Below are 19,714 nucleotides of genomic sequence, written 5' to 3' on the forward strand. Positions count from 1 at the left end.
CTCCCGGGGACACTAACAGACACCTGCGCCCCGGGAGATGCGCCGAGCTCCCTAAGGGCTGCAGCGCGCACGGGGGGACCCGGAGCAGCTCGGGGGGGCTCGGGGGCGGCTCCGCGGAGGGGGCTGCCGGGCGGGAGCAGCTCGGGGAGCTCGGGGGCGGCTCCGCGGAGGGGGCTGCGGGGCGGGAGCAGCTGGGGGGGCTCGGGCAGAGGAAGAGGCTCCGTGCGGAGGGGGCTGTGGGGCGGAGCGCGAATCCAGCAGCGCAGGCCCCGAGCACAGGGAGGGGACACAGCCCAGGATCCGGCCTCCCCCGGGACAGGCAGAGGCCGGGAGGGCCCAGGACCCCAAGGACGCTCCTGCACCAGCTGAGCAGATCAGCGGCCCCGCCCCGGAGCCTCCAGGCCCTGCAGACCGAGAGCTCTGGAGCTACTGCGGGGGCTGACTCCAGGGCTCCAGAGCTGGCCCCGCCACTGCGGTTGTTCCTCCTGGGGCCTCACGGGGTAAACAGCCCCCACTGAGCCCTGCACCAGGCAGGGGGCAGAGCAGCTCCCGCAACTGCTAACACCTGAAAATCAGCACGACAGGCCCCTCCCTCAGAAGAACAGCTAGACGGATAGGGGAAAAACAAATTATTGACCAAGCATCATCACTGGAAAGTTCCAGGGGAAGTCAAGGGACTTACAGTATACAGAATCAGAGGATGCTCCCCCTTGGTGTTTTGTTTTGTTTTGTTTTGCTTTTTTTTTTTTTTGCTTTTTGATTTGTTTGCTCCCCCTCTTCTTTTCTTTTTCTTTTTCTTTTTTTCTCTCTTTTTCTTTCTTATCTCTTTTTTCTTCCTTTTTTCTTTTTTTTACTTTTTCTTTTCTTCTTTCTCTTCTCTCTTTTTCCCCTTTTCCCAATACAACTTGTTTTTGGCCACTCTGCACTGAGCAAAATGACTAGAAGGAAAACCTCACCTCAAAAGAAGGAATCAGAAACAGTCCTCTCTCCCACAGAGTTACAAAATCTGGATTACAATTCAATGTCAGAAAGCCAATTCAGAAGCACTATTATAAAGCTACTGGTGGCTCTAGAAAAAAAGCATAAAGGACTCAAGAGACTTCAGGACTGCAGAATTTAGATCTAATCAGGCAGAAATTAAAAATCAATTCAAAGAGATGCAATCCAAACTAGAAGCCCTAACGACAAGGGTTAACGAGGTGGAAGAACGAGTGAGTGACATAGAAGACAAGTTGATGGCAAAGAGGGAAACTGAGGAAAAAAGAGACAAACAATTAAAAGATCATGAGGATAGATTAAGGGAAATAAGTGACAGCCTGAGGAAGAAAAACCTACGTTTAATTGGGGATCCCAAGGGCACCGAAAGGGACAGAGGGCCAGAATATGTATTTGAACAAATCATAGCTGAAAACATTCCTTTTTAAAAAAAATTTATTTATGATAGTCACACAGAGAGAGAGAGAGAGAGAGAGGCAGAGACATAAGCAGAGGGAGAAGCAGGCTCCGAGCCTGACGTGGGATTCGATCAGGCGTCCCCAGGATAGCACCCTGGGCCAAAGGCAGGTGCCAAACCGCTGCGCCACCCAGGGATCCCTGAAAACTTTCCTAATCTGGGAACGGAAACAGGCATTCAGATCCAGGAAATAGATCCCCCCCCCAAAATCAATAAAAACCGTTCAACACCTCGACATTTAATAGTTAAGCTTGCAAATTCCAAAGATAAAGAGAAGATCCTTAAAGCAGCAAGAGACAAGAAATCCCTGACTTTTATGGGGAGGAGTATTAGGGTAACAGCAGACCTCTCCACAGAGACCTGGCAGGCCAGAAAGGGCTGGCAGGATATATTCAGGATATATATATATTCAGGATATATTCTCATGTTCTAAATGAGAACATGCAACCAAGAATACTTTATCCAGCAAGGCTCTCATTCAGAATGGAAGGAGAGATAAAGAGCTTCCAAGACAGGCAGGAACTGAAAGAATATGTGACCTCCAAACCAGCTCTGCAAGAAATTTTAGGGAGGACTCTTAAAATTCCCCTTTAAGAAGAAGTCCAGTGGAACAATCCACAAAAACAGGGACTGAATAGATATCATGATGACACTAAACTCATATCTGTCAATAGTAACTCTGAATGTGAATGGGCTTAATGACAATGGGCTTAAGTCCAACAAGAGGACTTAACAATCATATATGCCCCGAATGTGGGAGCTGCCCAATATATCAATCAATTAATAACCAAAATTAAGACATACTTAGATAATAATACACTTATACTTGGTGACTTCAATCCAGCGCTTTCTACACTCGATAGGTCTTCTAAACACAACATCTCCAAAGAAATGAGAGCTTTAAATGATGCACTGGACCAGATGGATTTCACAGATATCTACAGAACTTTGCATCCAAACTCAACTGAATACACATTCTTCTCAAGTGCACATGGAACTTTCTCCAGAAGAGACCATATCCTGGGTCACAAATCAGGTCTGAACCGATACCAAAAGATTGGGATTGTCACCTGCATATTCTCAGACCATAATGCCTTGAAATTAGAACTAAATCACAACAAGAAGTTTGGAAGGACCTCAAACACGTGGAGGTTAAGGACCATCCTGCTAAAAGATTAAAGGGTCAACCAGGAAATTAAGGAAGAATTAAAAAGATTCATGGACATAATGAGAATGAAGATACAACTGTTCAAAATCTTTGGGATACAGCAAAAGCAGTCCTGAGGGGGAAATACATCTCAGTACAAGCATCCATCCAAAAATTGGAAAGAACTCAAATACAAAAGCTAACCTTACACCTAAAGGAGCTAGAGAAAAAACAGGAAATAGATACTACACCAAGCAGAAGAAGAGAGTTAATAAAGATTTGAGCAGAAATCAATGAAATCAAGACCAGAAGAACTGTAGAACAGGTCAACAAAACCAGGAGTTTGTTCTTTGAAAGAATTAATAAGATAGATAAACCATTAGCCAGCCCTATTAAAAAGAAGAGAGAGAAGACTCAAATTAATAAAATCATGAATGAGAAAGGAGAGATCACTACCCAACCAAGGAAATACAAACGATTTTAAAAACATATTATGAACAGCTATATGCCAATAAATTAGGCAATCTAGAAGAAATGGACGCATTTCTGGAAAGCCACAAACTACCAAAACTGGAACAGGAAGAAACAGAAAACCTGAACAGGCCAATAACCAGGGAGGAAATTGAAGCAGTCATCAAAAATCTCCCAAGACACAAGAGTCCAGGGCCAGATGGCTTCTCAGGGGAATTCTATCAAGCATTTAAAGAAGAAACCATACCTATTCTCCTAAAGCTGTTTGGAAAGATAGAAAGAGATGGAGTACGTCCAAACTCGTTCTGTGAGGCCAGCATCACCTTAATTCCAAAACCAGACAAAGACCCCACCAAAAAGGAGAATTATAGACCAATATCCCTGATGAACACGGATACAAAAATTCTCAACAAGATACTAGCCAATAGGATCCAACAGTACATTAAGAAAATTATTCACCATGACCAAGTAGGATTTATTCCCGGGACACAAGGCTGGTTCAACACTCGTAAAACAATCAATGTGATTCATCATATCAGCAAGAGAAAAACCAAGAACCATATGATCCTCTCAATTTAGATGCAGAGAAAGCATTTGACAAAATACAGCATCCATTCCTGATCAAAACTCTTCAGAGTGTAGGGATAGAGGGAACATTCCTCAACATCTTAAAAGCCATCTATGAAAAGCCCACAGCAAATATCATTCTCAATGGGGAAGCACTGGGAGCCTTTCCCCTAAGATCAGGAACAAGACAGGGATGTCCACTCTCACCACTGCTGTTCAACATAGTACTGGAAGTCCTAGCCTCAGCAATCAGACAACAAAAAGACATTAAAGGCATTCAAATTGGCAAAGAAGAAGTCAAACTCTCTCTCTTCGCTGATGACATGATACTCTACATAGAAAACCCAAGAGACTCCACCCCAAGATTGCTAAAACTCCTACAGCAATTCGGCAGTGTGGCAGGATACAAAATCAATGCTCAGAAGTCAGTGGCATTTCTATACACTAACAATGAGACTGAAGAAAGAGAAATTAAGGAGTCAATCCCATTTACAATTGCCCCCATAAGCATAAGATACCTAGGAATAAACCTAACCAAAGAGGTAAAGGATCTATACCCTAAAAACTACAGAACACTTCTGAAAGAAATTGAGGAAGACACAAAGAGATGGAAAAATATTCCATGCTCATGGATTGGCAGAATTAATATTGTGAAAATGTCAATGTTACCCAGGGCAATTTACACGTTTAATACAATCCCTATCAAAATACCATGGACTTTCTTCAGAGAGTTAGAACAAATTATTTTAAGATTTGTGTGGAATCAGAAAAGACCCCGAATAGCCAGGGGAATTTTAAAAAGGAAAACCATAGCTGGGGACATCACAATGCCAGATTTCAGGTTGTACTACAAAGCTGTGGTCATCAAGACAGTGTGGTATTGGCACAAAAACAGACACATAAATCAATGGAACAGAATAGAGAACCCAGAAGTGGACCCTCAACTTTATGGTCAACTAATATTCGACAAAGGAGGAAAGACTATCCATTGGAAGAAAGACAGTCTCTTCAATAAATGGTGCTGGGAACATTGGACATCCACATGCAGAAGAATGAAACTAGACCACTCTCTTTCACCATACACAAAGATAAACTCAAAATGGATGAAAGATCTAAATGTGAGACAAGATTCCATCAAAATCCTAGAGGAGAACACAGGCAACACCCTTTTTGAACTCGGCCACAGTAACTTCTTGCAAGATACATCCATTAAGGCAAAAGAAACAAAAGAAAAAAATGAACTGTTGGGACTTCATCAAGATAAGAAGCTTTTGCACAGCAAAGGATACAGTCAACAAAACTAAAAGACAACCTACAGAATGGGAGAAGATATTTGCAAATGACCTATCAGATAAAGGGCTAGTTTCCAGGATCTATAAAGAACTTATTAAGCTCAACCCCAAGGAAACAAACAATCCAATCATGAAATGGGCAAAAGACATGAAGAGAAATCTCACAGAGGAAGACATAGACATGGCCAACAGGCACATGAGAAAATGCTCCGCATCACTTGCCATCAGGGAAATACAAATCAAAACCACAATGAGATCCCACCTCACACCAGTGAGAATGGGGAAAATTAACAAGGCAGGAAACCACAAATGTTGGAGAGGATGTGGAGAAAAGGGAACCCTCTTGCACTGTTGGTGGGAATGTGAAATGGTGCAGCCATTCTGGAAAACTGTGTGGAGCCTCCGTGTCCATGGAAAGATGAATGGATAAAGAAGATGTGGTTCATGTATACAATGGAATATTCCTCAGCCATTAGAAACGACAAATACTCACCATTTGCTTCGACGTGGATGGAACTGGAGGGTATTATGCTGAGTGAAGTAAGTCAGTCGGAGAAGGACAAACAGTGTATGTTCTCATTCATTTGGGGAATATAAATAATAGTGAAAGGGAATAGAGGGGAAGGGAGAAGAAATGTGTAGGAAATATCAGAAAGGGAGACAGAACGTAAAGACTCCTAACTCTGGGAAACGAACTAGGGGTGGTGGAAGGGGAGGAGGGCGGGGGTTGGGGGTGAGTGGGTGATGGGCACTGAGGGGGGCACTTGACGGGATGAGCACTGGGTGTTATTTGTATGTTGGCAAATTGAACACCAATAAAAAATAAATTTATTATTAAAAAATAAAATATAATAAAAAATAAAAATGTCTAATCATTAGCACTCACAAAGCACCTATACTTTAGTCTTTGCAACTGCTTTATAACACTCATTTAATTGCTTAAAAAGCTGAAATTAAAGGAGATTACATATTACAATAATACAAACTGGGCTTTATACAGTAGTTTGTGATTCCCTAGCCCGGGCTCTGGTATACTATTCTATGTATAATGTAGTACTTTTTTGTTAATCTTTGAATTTTTTTCTCAAATTTGGTATAAACTGCCTCCTTTAACATTTTTAATTTTGTTGGCCTTGTTATTGCTTTCCTGATCAGCTCAGTGAATAGCCCCTGACTCTATTCTAATAAATACAGTTAACCATTTTTTTATTTCCTCAGCTGACAGCATCACAATCTAGCTACTGGATCTTATATCCCACATGCATGCTGATTTTTAAAAATTTTTCTCATCATAAATTTTTGATACTTTGATACTTTTGAAGATCAAAATCATTAATTTATTTCTATTTTAATTTTGCTTTCTTTTCTTTTCTTTTTTTTTTTTTTCTTTTCTCTTCCTTTTCTTTCCTCTTTTAAACATAATTTCCACCTCCAGGTCCTCATCCATACATCTCTGCTGAGCTGTCAATTCCTCACACCTACATTTAGGCATACTGGATATTATCATGCTTTCTTAAGTAACTTTCTTCATGGTATAAAACATGCACATCTACATTTTTAAACTAACTATCCATGGATTTTTCTATCTCAAAAAAGCACATGAGTTTGAGCAAAAGAACAGCTACCCACTTGGTCACCAAACTTAATACTTCAATTTGTAATCCTTTCTTTGGAAAATGGGGGTATACTTTCAGATTGCTTTCCCAAGATGGATGAAAGTTGCTAATTTGAGTCCATCTTAAATGGATTTGGGTCCGACTCACTCTAGGCAGATGATGAATATACAAATTATATATCTGGTTATTGCTTATCAAATATTAAGGAGAAGTCAAACAAAGAAGTGAGTAGACTGAAGATGACCTTGAGGAATATGTTTAGTCAAATAGTAAGCACATGACCATAAAGTCTATGCTGAATGTGAACACTCTGGCAGAGATAATAAAACTTGTGTTCACATCAGGTAACAAGGTATTTGAAGTTAAGCCACACTTGGAACAAAGCGCAAAACTCAAGAGAGGTGCAGCAAAATTGATAATCCTCATTGAGGTTTACAAAGACCTTTAGAAAATGTCAAAGCAAACATCAATCATAAACTTCTTTCAAAAATGTATGTGCTGTCTCCAAATGGAACAGCGGCACCTTCCAGGGACAAAATCTTAGGTGGGGGAAAAAGAACAAAACCTGACATTAGATGTACCTGTAGATAACTTCTGATTTCATCATTTTGTAGCTATAGTGGCCTCGGGGAACTTACTTATTCTCTCAGAGCCCCAGTGACTCCATCTGCAAATTGGGGATAATGATCCCCATGTTATAAGCTTGTTGTGAGAAGGAAAATACTTGGCTCATAGTAAACACAAAATCCGTGGTTTTGAATGTGCAATGAAAGTACAATAACGACAAAGGTGGGCCTTAAGAAACTGTGCTACTTTTCTCAAGCTCTTCTTTGGAAGCCCAGTGCTTTTTATCACTCCAGAGCTCTTGCTCTTTTATCCACTGGTACTTGTTTTGGTCATTGTAAAGCAAGCATACAAATTTTGAATAGTTAACAATGTAAAGTTCTGCTTTCTAACGTTTCTTGACATCTATTTTTGAAAATCCTACATTTGTACCATTTCCAAGTTTTAGTTTGGTGGTAAGAATGTTTACAAATCTAATATAGTTTACTGAGAAAACTAAAAGTCAGACAAGAATATGAATAAAATCTTAGAGCAACTTTAAATAAGCAAAAATAGGCAGCCAGGGGTGTTTTACTAAAACTTCATCAACGTACAAAACCTTGCATATAGAATCACCTTACAAGTAACAGAATAGGACTCATTTACAGGAAATGGTCTGGGAGAAGCCCCAGAACACCTTTTCCTCAAGTCATCACCAGCAAATATTTCCACAAAAAATACAGAGGTTGACTACAATGCAGAAACTTTCTCCAAGAGGAATGATAGTTTTTTATCCTATCTTAGTATGAGAAACAGGGCTAAGAAATACTTAAGGATTCCTGCAGCTTCTCTTTTAATGTCTCAACTCAACAACTTCAACTTTATCCCATCTTTTTCATTCCTCCTGCTTCCTCCAAATAGACTAGACAAGGCTGGCCCACCCAAAGTTAATCCTGTGTGCTCTCATTTGTCCTCAGGGAATTTTTCCTATTAATTACTCCCTTCTCCTATCCCGAGATATACTCCTGCAAATTTATTCTCTGACTCCCCACTACCACTTTGCCTACAATCTTCTAGTCTCTTTATTCTAAAATAGCCTTCAATTTACTTATGCCCTGGAGCTTCTATGCAAACTTTCTACTATCTTCTGCTGACTGAGTTTTTCAAATTCCTTCAATTTTATCCCTAGCCCTGACTCATTTATATCTTTACATTTGGCTTTGATTTTGACCTAGACCAAAAACTCTCTCTTTTGTACGTCACTAATAACATTGTATTTGCCAGATCCAGAGGTCCTCGTCTCCCCTTGACATTTCAACCCTATTTGACAATGTTGACTTTGTCTTTGAGGTACTCATCTTCCACAGGGATAGTTCTCAGCTCACATTTCTTTTTTCTCTTGTATTCATTCTTCTATCCTTTACTTAAAAAGTCCTCTGAGTTCTGCATACAATCTTTCCCTTTTCTCTTTCTATGCAATATCTTCTCATTGTAAAAAGTCAATTAGCATCTTAAAATAAAGGAATCAGAAATACTTAAAATAAAAAAAAAGGAAAAACCTTACTGAGGCATTTCCAAATCTGAGATGTACAACCTATTCATATGAATGTCTTTAGATCATTTCACATTCTTCTCAACTACTTACTTTTCTCTCCAAACCTTCTCCACCATTTCTATCAACTTGGAATCTTTATGGCATTTGACTTTGATTCTACCCTGGCACTTCTCTTGCTGTAGTCTTTTCCTTTCCATTTCTATTATTCTAATGTAGAGTCTCTTTATGTATCCTTAGCTTATTGAAGAATCTCTTGATTGCTCTCAACCTCTATCTTTGCCCTCATAATTCATTCAGCCAACAAATGTCACATATTCTCCATAAAGCATATAGCCACCTTTCTCCCTCAGAGGTGCTCATTGCTTTTAGTTACCAGCTGATTAGGACCGAAGCTGATTTGACAAGACTTGCGACCCTTTTTGATCCAATCCTACAAGTCCAGGTCTTGACTCTGATATAACTGGATGCCACTGTCATTCCTCAAACATATTTCTTTCTCCACACCCTTGTGTATACCTCTGTGTACTCACCTTTCTGATTTTACTTTTGGAAAGTTTCTGCCTTCAAGCTCACCTCTTAAATAATGATAGTACTTCACCCTTCTCTTAGTGCCTTTACCATGTACACTATTTGAGATTTTTGTTATATTAGGTGAACCATTTGAAATCACCACTTTATAGGCCAAAAATAATTGCGAGGTGGTTTTACCTGGTATAATCTAACATTTTTCCCAATTAAATCGGAAACTTCTTAAAGGTAGAATTGAGTTTTATCTGTTTTTGTAAACTCCCCAGCATATTTATTTTTATAATTGCTCAATTAATATTAAGTATTGAATATAAGAGTTGATCATAAATACCACATACATTATTTATAGTTGGATATATTGTGACTAATTAATTTTGTACTATTAGCCTACTTAAATTTTTCTACCCTAATATTTTTTTTAGTATGCCTTGAAATATAACTGCACCACAGTTATACAGAATGGTACATTAAATTTACTTATAATAAGCTTTGGTATCTGGTTGTATGAGTTGTCCTACTTTTTTTCTTTTTCAAGAGTCATAATGCTATCCTTTTGTGTAACAATGATGCCTGAGTAACCAGTATATTTCACTACCAAGAAATCCTTATTTCATATCCATACTAAAGCTTTTAAGATAATGCAGGCAAATGCATTCATGTACACTATACCCCTCACAACTAATTCATTAATTATTAGAGAATGTATGCATTGAGATAGAAATGAGTATACTAGAGAGATAAGAGAAGGACTAAAACAGGACTATAGAATTCTAAGATCATGTCTATATCTGCTTCTTCATTTTCAAAAGAGTTAAATCTTCAAATTTGCATTAAGAATCCAGTATGTTGTATTTAATTTAACAGAACAATAAATAAATGTGATTTTGATATAAAAGAAAAGTTGAATGATACAAAACACTCCATATACTCATATTCATGGAATTATGAGATGAAATTATTAGGGATATAGAAGCTTTGATACCATTTAACCAGTGACAACTAGGAATATTTATCTTTGTGGTACTGGCCTTATTCAGTCTTGAGATCATTTGCCTGTATTCTTTTAGTTAAAACTGATAACAAAGACAGTGATTAGTGTGACTTTCAATTATGATGGCCTCTTAAGTGAGGGTGAAGGTATCATTGCCTGTCTCTAAACTATTTGCTTTTGACAAAAAACAAAAAACAAAAAAAAAAAAACAACAAAAAAAACACAACTATGTATTGAAAAAGTAAATATTATTCCAGATATTCATCTGGGCTGCATATGTATTATTCAAATTGGATGTAAATTATTTGCAAGAAAACACAAGTGAACAGCTATTTTATATGCTTTTTAGGATCACTATTTTCTGTTTGTATATTTTTTTAAAAAATTATTTATTTATTTATTCAAGAGAGACACAGAGAGAGAAAGAGGCAGAGACACAGGCAGAGGGAGAAGCAGGCTCCAAGCAGGGAGCCCAATGTGGGACTTGATCCTGGGACTACAGGATCACGCCCTGGGCTGAAGGCAGGCGCTAAACCACTGAGCCACGCAGGGATCCCCTGTTTGCATATTCTTAAGAAAGTTATGGTTTAAAAAAATAAAGTTATGGTTTGTCACTAAAAGTTTGCCAGAGTCAACTATAATTTAAAAATTGATTGGTTTAAACAGATATTTTTTTTTAGAGCAGTTTTAGGTTCACAGCATAATTGAGTGGAAGATACAGAGTTTTCCCATAAACCCATTGCTCCCACACATGCATAGCCTCCCCCATTGTCAGCATCCTCTATCAGAGTGGTAAACTTGTTGCAACTGATGAACCTACAGTGACACATCCTTATCACCCAAAGCCCATAGTTTCCCTGCCCTAAAAATCCTCTGTGCTCCAACTATTTGCCACTCTCAATTTCCTAACCCCTAGGAACCCCTAATCTGTTTACTGTCTTCATAGTTTTTCCTCTTCTAGAAAGTCATATAAGTGAAATCATACAGTATGTAGCACTTTCTAATTGATTTCTTTCATAGAGTAATACACATTTAGGATTTCTTCATGTCTTTAAATGCCTTGATAATTTTTTTTTTTTAGTTCTGAGTAATATTCCATTTTCGGGATATATAACAGTTTACTCTTTCATTCACCTACTGAAAGACATCTTGGTTGCTTCCAGGCTGTGACAATTATAAATAAAACTGCTATAAACATCCATGTGCAGGTTTTGTGTGGACATAAGTTTTCAACTCTTTTAAGAAATAAGAAGGAGGGATGCCTGGGTCGCTCAGTGGTTGAGCATCTGCCTTTGGACCAGGGCATGATCCCCATATCTGGGGATCAAGTCCCACCTAGGGCTCCTTGTGGGGACTTCTCCCTCAGCCTATGTCTCTGCCTCTCTCTCTCTTTCTGTGTCTCTCATGAATAAATAAATAAAATCTTTAAAAAAAATAAGGAGAGCAATTGTTAGATCATGTGGTAAGAGTACATTCAATTTTGTAAAAAACTGTCAAATTGTTTTCCATAGTGGCTGTTCCATTTTGCATTCCCACCAGCTAAGAATGAGAGTCCTTATTGTTCCACATTTTCATTGGGATTTTGGACATTCTAATAAGTGCATTATGGTGTCTCACTATTGTTTTAGTTTGCATTTCCCTGATGAAATATGACATGAAACATCTTTTCATATGCTTATTTGCCATCCATATATCTCTTTTGGTGAGGTGTCTGTTAAGATCTTTGAATCATTTTTCAATTGGGTGTTTTTGGTTTTTTGTTTTTTTTTTTTACTTACTTTTCTGTTTTAAGAGTTCTTTATATATTTTGGATAGTACTAGTCCTTTTTCAGATGTCTCTTTTGCAGATATTTTCTCCCAATCTGATTTATCTTCTCCAACTATTTTAGTTCTTATGTGAATTTCGGCAAATCGTATCTTTTAAGGATTGAAGGTTTCATCTAGGTTATCAAATTAGTTGATATAGAGTTGTTCATAGCATTCCTTGATTATACTTTATAATGTTCATGGGGTCTGTAGTGATGTCTGCTCTTTTATTTCTGATCTTAATAATTTGTGTTCTCTTTTTTTTCTTGCCCTTATAGGATTTTAATTTTATTGATCTTCTCAAAGACTAGTTTTTCATTGTATTTATTTTCTTTATTTATTTCATTTTAAATTTTATTGATTTCTGCTGGATTTTTCATTACTTTATTTGTCTTTTGTTTATTTAGATTTAATTGATTGATTAGAGGATTGATTTTAGATCTTCCTTCTTTAATAATATATTCATTCAATGCTATAAATTTACCTCTAAACACTTTATTTGCTGCATCCCACAACTTTTAATAAGTTGTGTTTTTATTTTCATTTATTTCAAAATATTTTCTAATATTTCTTGAGATTTCTTCTTTGTTCCATGTGTTATTTAGAAGTATCTAGTTTAATCACCACATATTTTGGGATTTTCCAGTTGTCTCTCAGTTATTGTTTGCTAGTTTAATTCCACTGTGGTCTGAACAAAGATACTGTATGATTCATATGCTTTTACATTTGTTAAGGTGTGTTTTATGGCCCAGAAATTAATCTATCTTGGTTAATGTTCCATGTAAATTTGAGAAGAATATGTATTCTACTGGTTTTAGATAGTCTATTAGGTATCAGTTATATCCAGTTGATTGGTGGTGTTGGGTATAACCATGCCCTGGCTGTTCTTCTGACTGCTGGATCTATCCATTTCAGGGAAAAGTGGTGTTAAAGTATCCAAATATGATATTGAATTCATCTATTTTTTTTTTCTTGCAGTTATATCAGTTTTTGCTTCTTAAAGTTTGACACTTGGTTGTTAGGTGTGCACACATTGAGAACTGTTATTTTCTCTTGAAGAATTGGCCCCTTTATCATTATGTAATGCCCCTTTTTATTCTTGATAAACTTCTGTACCTTAAAGTCTTCTCTGCTTGAAATTAATGTAGGTATTCACACTTTCCTTTTTACTAGTGCTAAGCATGGGATATCTGCTTGCTTCCATTTCGTTTAATGTATACACTTTTTTATATTTAAAGTCTATTTCTTGGGGCAGCCCCAGTGGCTCAGTGGTTTAGCGCCACCTTCCGCCCAGGGTGTGATCCTGGAGATGTGGGATCGAGTCCCATGTTGGGCTCCCTCCATGGAGGCTGCTTCTCCCTCTGCCTGTGTCTCTACCTCTCTCTCTCTCTCTCTCTGTGTCTCTCATGAATAAATAAATAGAATCTTTAAAAAAATAAAAAAAAATAAGGTCGGTTTCTTGTAAAAAACATATAGTTGGGCTTGTTTGATTTGTTCTGACAATCTCTGTCTTTTAATTGGTATATTTAAGTTGTTGACATTCATAATTGATTACTGATATAGTTGGATTAATATTTACCATATTTATTGTTTTTTATTTGTTGCCCTAATTCTTTGTTCCTATTTTTGTGTTCCACTCTTTTTTTCTGACTTTTGTTGCTTTACTTGAGCATTTTTTATGGTTCAATTTTTTATTCTTTCTTACCATATAAATTATACCTTTTTTATTTTTTTTTATTTTTTTATTTATGATAGTCACAGAGAGAGAGAGAGAGAGAGAGAGAGAGAGAGAGGCAGAGACACAGGCAGAGGGAGAAGCAGGCTCCATGTACCGGGAGCCCGACATGGGATTCGATCCCGGGTCTCCAGGATCGTGCCCTGGGCCAAAGGCAGGCGCCAAACCACTGCGCCACCCAGGGATCCCATCAATTATACCTTTTTTAAAACAGTTTTTAGTGGATGCTGAAGAGTTTGCAATATACATCTACAACTAATCTAAATCCACTTTCAAATAAACTATATGGATTCACAGGTAGTACTTGATAGCCAGACATGATCTACTGGGTAAAGGAATTGCTATAAATAGGCCTTAACTGATGTGGTGGTGAAGTGTTGCAGATGTTTGTGTGTGTGTGTGTGTATGTGTGTGTGATATATTTTATAGTCCTAAGATTAGGTCTCACTCTTGTAGTGAGCCTATGTCTCAGACTGTGAATTTCTCAAATGCTTCTCAACCACTTTCTCCATTCTTAGGTAGAACTGGATGACTAGACTGGCATGGAGTTATGTGTTTTTTTTTTTTTTCCTGGGTCAATTAGGCTCTGATAAAATCCTGTAGATTAGGCTCTGTTTAAATAGTTTCTCCTTAAGTAAAACCTTGTTAAGAAGAACAGAATGCTTGGGGGTATTTCCAAATTGTTCCTTTTTCCTCCCTCCGCTGGCAGCATGAAAGGATGTTTTTTTCTCAGATATTCACTCTTAGAATGTGGCCAAGCATCTGGATGCAAAACTCACAAAAGTGTAGGGGCTCCCCTATGTCTACATCTCCCTAGAGTATTTGACCCTCAAACTTGTCCCTACTGAGCCTCTAGCAACTTATTAATTACAGTTCAGGTTTTCCTCCCTGGTCTCTGGTTCCCATGGAGGTTTTTGCCCCAGGAAGTTGATTCTATTCACTTGTCTGTGTTTCTAATAGTGATTTACGCTGAACCTTACTTATCTGACCCATCTAAAAAGAATTGCTAATTTTTGAGTTTTTTCAGCTTTTTATTTGTTGTTGGGATAGAATGATGACTTCCAAGCTCTTTATATGTCAGACCAGAAAACTGTAGTCTAGGCTGACTTATAATAAAGGAAAGCAAAGAGAAATAAAGTTAAAAAACAACACATGCACTATCTTTAAACCTGAAGCACTTATCATCTAGACTTTGGTTTCCCATCTTAACTCTCCAGTATTTGGGAATCTCCAGACTATTGACATCTCTGGGAATTTTCACTTAGGTTATAGATGCCAAAAGCAAAGCTGATGGAATAAAATAAGATTCTGCAGGGTTTAGTTCAGGGTTCCTTTGAGATTGGCATTATAATTCTTATTAAATTAATGTTTTTTAAAAATGTTAGTTCTGCTGTCACATATCTTTCACAATGTTCATGATTTAAATATGAAAATGTTTACCTTTGATTAATGGATTATTTGAAAAAACAAGTGATTTTTTAAAAGATTTTTATTTATTCATGAGAGAGACAGAGACACAGGCAGAGGGAGAAGGAGGCTCCCCAAGGGGAGCCTGATGCTGGACTCAATTCCAGGATCCCAGGATCACAACCTGAACCAAAGGTGGAGGCTCAACCACTGAGTCACCCAAGCATCCTGAAAGGAACTTTTTAATTTACAAAATGCTACTTTTCCACATGCATTAAATCTGTGTAATAGTAATTGAGACTATGAAGTAATCCCTATTTCCCCACCCAAGTGACATTATTTTTTACTGTAATACATATCACACATTTCTCAACTATTTGTCCTCTCACAACTAACACATTAAAAATTATTTAAATATAAAGGGATCTGACTTAAAGTTACTTTACATACACTATCAAACTGAAGATGGAAAACAAATAAGCAAAGATATGAAAAACAGGCTATAATAATTTGTGTGAAGTCAGTTTCTGCATTGCCCAAAATACAGTTGCATGATGGATATTCTTTCTTTCTTTTTTTTTTCCTCTTACAAATAGTCTGTAGTACATGTATAGCCTCAATCTAATTAGTATACCACCCTATAAAATTCCTACATTATGCATCCGTGGGCTACTTCACTGCTAATTTGTGAGAATAAAGCTTATTAAGTAGACTATTCATCCTGAATAGAATTATACAGATAATATTTAGCTTCTTCTTAAAGCTGTTATGTAGCACACACAAATTGAATCTCTCTATAATGTGTTAATAGAGATTTCTTATCAATTTATCAGCTATTCACAGAGAAGACTTAATCTGACTTTTTAATCAGAATGTCCTTATAAGTGTAGATAAAGGGTTTTATTTGACTTTGCCTTAGATTAAGGATGCTTTTTTTTTAACATTTAGGTTATAAAAAATGGCAAAGACCTAGTGAAATTGAGATATAAAAAGACATTATTTGTTTTCATGAACTTTTCTTTGTTTTCCTTTATCTTTTCTAATTTTTAAAAATTTTTTATTTATTTATTCATGTGAGACACAAAGATAGAGGCAGAAACATAGGCAGAGAGAGAAGCAGGCTCCATGCAGGGAGCCCAATGTGGTACTCAATCCTGGGACTCCCGGGACCACACCCTGGGCCGAAGGCAGATGCTCAACCGCTGAGCCACTCAGGCATCGCTGTTTTCTTTAATCTAGCTGATTTCATGCATTTTTTTAAAGATAATTTTTATGATTAAAAGTGCTTAGAAATGATAATTAGCATTCATTTTTGTAGTTCTACTATGTATAAACAAACCTTAGAATTAATTTTATTCACTCTTTGATCAGTTCATTATAGAGTATTATATTTTCAAGCCAACCATTTTCCAATTAATTTTGAATGGTGAACAGCACAGTTGAAATTCTGTTCTTTTCCATTTACTTACATTAAAGATTCATTTTGGGTAATCAGAGAATTTTGTATCAGCTATTTTTTTACCTTAAAGGTTTGCTTCTGACACTTTAATAAATTATCCTGTGGTCTCTGCTGGAAGGTAACTAAATTCTTTTGCTCAACAGCCTTCTCATTGACACATGTTCATTTATTACTATTTCTTCTGTCAGCTGACTCACTTGAGGCTAATTCTGATGAAGTGCTTTCAAACAAGGACCACTATCGGTTTACATTAATGAGGAGATGGTGAAAAGGCAGCTTTCGAACAGGACAAATTAGAAAAAGAAAAATTATGAACTTTGGGATCAATTTTTTTATGAGTCATAACATAATTAACTATAAAATATGAAGCTGAAAAGTATTATTCTCAGTGGACCCTGATATTTTGGCTTCATTTAGGAACTGTATTAAGAAGGAAAATGAAGGAGAAGAATTGAAAAGAAAAATAGACTTATAGTCATACTTAGGAAGAAAAATTGTGCAGAAAAGCTTGAGTTAGGAAGAAACAGATTTAATCATATACCTGGAGTTGGATGATAAAAGTCCCTTTGACTTTTACGTTTGTACTATAATTTTTCTATCATGTTATCACCTCTACCAGCAATTCTTATTATGAAAGGAGATATTTGGGGGAGATTATTCTACAGATAAGCATTCTTTAGTAACATATTTTCCATTATAAATGGGATCTTTAAACTTCCATACTTTATTTTTTTAAGATTTTATTTATTTATTCATTAGAGAGGAGAGAGAGAGAGAGAGAGAAAGAGAGAGAGAGAGGCAGAGACACAGGCAGAGAAAGAAGCAGGCTCCATGCAGGGAGCCTGACATGGGACTCCATCCTGAGTCTCCAGGATCACACCCTGCTGAAGGCGGCGCTAAACTGCTGAGCCACCCGAGCTGCCCTAAACTTCCATACTTTAAACAAATAGATGTGGTTAACCCATTCTGTCCTGTAGTTAATTCCCATGCCAATACAAACACAGAAATGCAAAATAATACATAATTGTTACATTTCTCCATATGTATTTGAAGTAAAATAAAATCATTTGCTTTATCTAATTTTAGGCCTTGACCTTAAGTGTGGAGAGGAGATATAGGCTTTTGTCTAGACTAGAAACAAATTTCCAATTGACTTGCATTTGAATGTATCTAGAACTCCAGCTCTTCTGAAGGGACTGTGGTGCATTTATTTTTCACAATTAAGCCTATATATCTAGACTGAAGTCTTAGCATATTTTATAAAACTTTAGCTTTCAATAAATAGGAGTAATAACTCTTTTTATTCTTTTAGTGATTCTTGATTCTATTTTCTTTGCAGCTGTCTTAATTTTATAGAAAAGAAGTACTAAGTCCATTTAATCTTGTCTGAAAAGACATTAAAATGAGAAAAAAAAACATTAGAATGAGGAACATTAGAATGATAAGACCCTAACTAGCTAAGAAACACTGGCAAATTATTACCCTTCCTTATTCTCTCTCTCTCTCTCTCTTTTTTTTTTAACTCTGGGACATAAAGTGGAGGCATTGAACATGTATCTTTGCTCTTTTAATTGTTTGCTTTACTCTAAAGTCAAATCTTATGCTTGTCCTTGGTAGTCTTTAAGAACACATATCTGGTCCAGAATAAGAGCATAAGGTCTTTTTTATGAGGGCTGCTCTCATAACCTCTGATATTTACTAAAAGCTCTGATATTTACTAAATGTCTAACTTTAAGCAGGTTAACTACTTAACTTTGCTATGCTTCAGGTTCTTCATCTAATTTTTTAAAAAGAGGTAAATAATAGAGCCTCTCTCAAAGGTTCGTTTTGAAGATGAAATTAAGTTAATACACACAAAGGACCAGAAGTACCAATGTCTAGTAAATAAAAAAATTCTTTAAAAAAGTTTTAATTTATTTTAATTAACAAATTTATATATACGCACTAAGTTGCATGGGTAAAGCAAACAGGAATTTCATGTGCAAACATCCCAGAAGCTGCTCACCATCTAAACAGAGAAGTTAAAAAGGGGTGATGATAGATGCTAAGTTAGCAGTGATTCAAGCTAATAGCAGAGTTTAGAAGAGAAGCATCTAACTGGACCTGGTGTGGGGGTGGTCAGGAAGTCTTCAAAGAGGATGTTTTACCTAAACTGAGCGAGGAGAGGAAAAAGATAAAGAAAGTGAAGAGAAAGGGAAGAGCATAATAAGCCCTATGTTACAGGCATGAATAAAAAGGGTTCCACCCACATGGCTGGATGTTGCAGTCCTTGGCCTGGTGTGAGGCCAGTGCTGACTGGATTCATACAGAGAAGAGATGTGCATCCACGCTAAGAAGTTCAGACTTGAAGGGAAATCATTAAATGATTTTGAGAGGAATGGTATGAAAAGATTTCTATTTCACATAAGATATAAGGTGTATAGAGGGTGAATTAAAGGAGAAATACTGGTAAGAAATATACATCAACTGGAGAATGATCAAGTGAATAATGCCAAAGTCTTATTTTAGTGTATAGTATAACATTCATAGTGTAACTTTAAATAACTCTAATGTCGCCCTTTCGGCCGGGAGCAAGGTCGCGGAGGGCAGCGGGCGTGGTGCTGCTGTCCCTGCCCTCTCGGGGGCCGCGGCTCTCGCAGGACCTTCAGCGGCGCTATGTTGGGACAGAGCATCCGGAGGTTCACGACCTCTGTGGTCCGTAGGAGCCACGATGAGGAGGGCCCCGGGAAGAATTTGCCATTTTCAGTGGAAAACAAGTGGAGGCTACTACTTATGATGACTTTGTATTTTGGATCTGGATTTGCTGCACCTTTTTTTATAGTAAGACACCAACTGCTTAAGAAATAAGGATGTTTTAATTGATCCACTAAACAGATGTGAAAAGGAACATTTTAAGAGGTGCAGTCCCTGAAAAATGGATCAAACTCTTGAATTGAACATACTCAACATGTTTGTAAATAAACTTATGGCATGAATCTTTATTTATTTATTTATTTATTTATTTATTTATTTATTTTTTTTTTTTTGGCATGAATCTTTAATGCCTCTTTGCTGAAACATGGAATGTAATAATTGTGCTTTTTTTAATAAAGTGGGTTTTTTAAATATTTTAATTTATTTATGATAGCCACACACAGAGTGGGA

The 19,714-nt window shown here is 37.1% G+C and overlaps 1 protein-coding gene and 1 pseudogene across 1 annotated transcript in view; one reads left to right on the forward strand and one right to left on the reverse strand.

Moving 5' to 3' along the window:
- The window catches only part of LOC140623592 (bifunctional heparan sulfate N-deacetylase/N-sulfotransferase 4-like), a 285,724-nt gene that overhangs the window by 63,809 nt on the left and 202,201 nt on the right, over positions 1 to 19,714 (reverse strand).
- Positions 19,178 to 19,545, forward strand: LOC140623961 (cytochrome c oxidase subunit 7C, mitochondrial pseudogene; annotated as a pseudogene).

This window comes from Canis lupus, chromosome 33 (assembly GCF_048164855.1).
Source record: "Canis lupus baileyi chromosome 33, mCanLup2.hap1, whole genome shotgun sequence".
In the NCBI taxonomy this organism is placed as follows: Eukaryota; Metazoa; Chordata; class Mammalia; order Carnivora; family Canidae; genus Canis; species Canis lupus.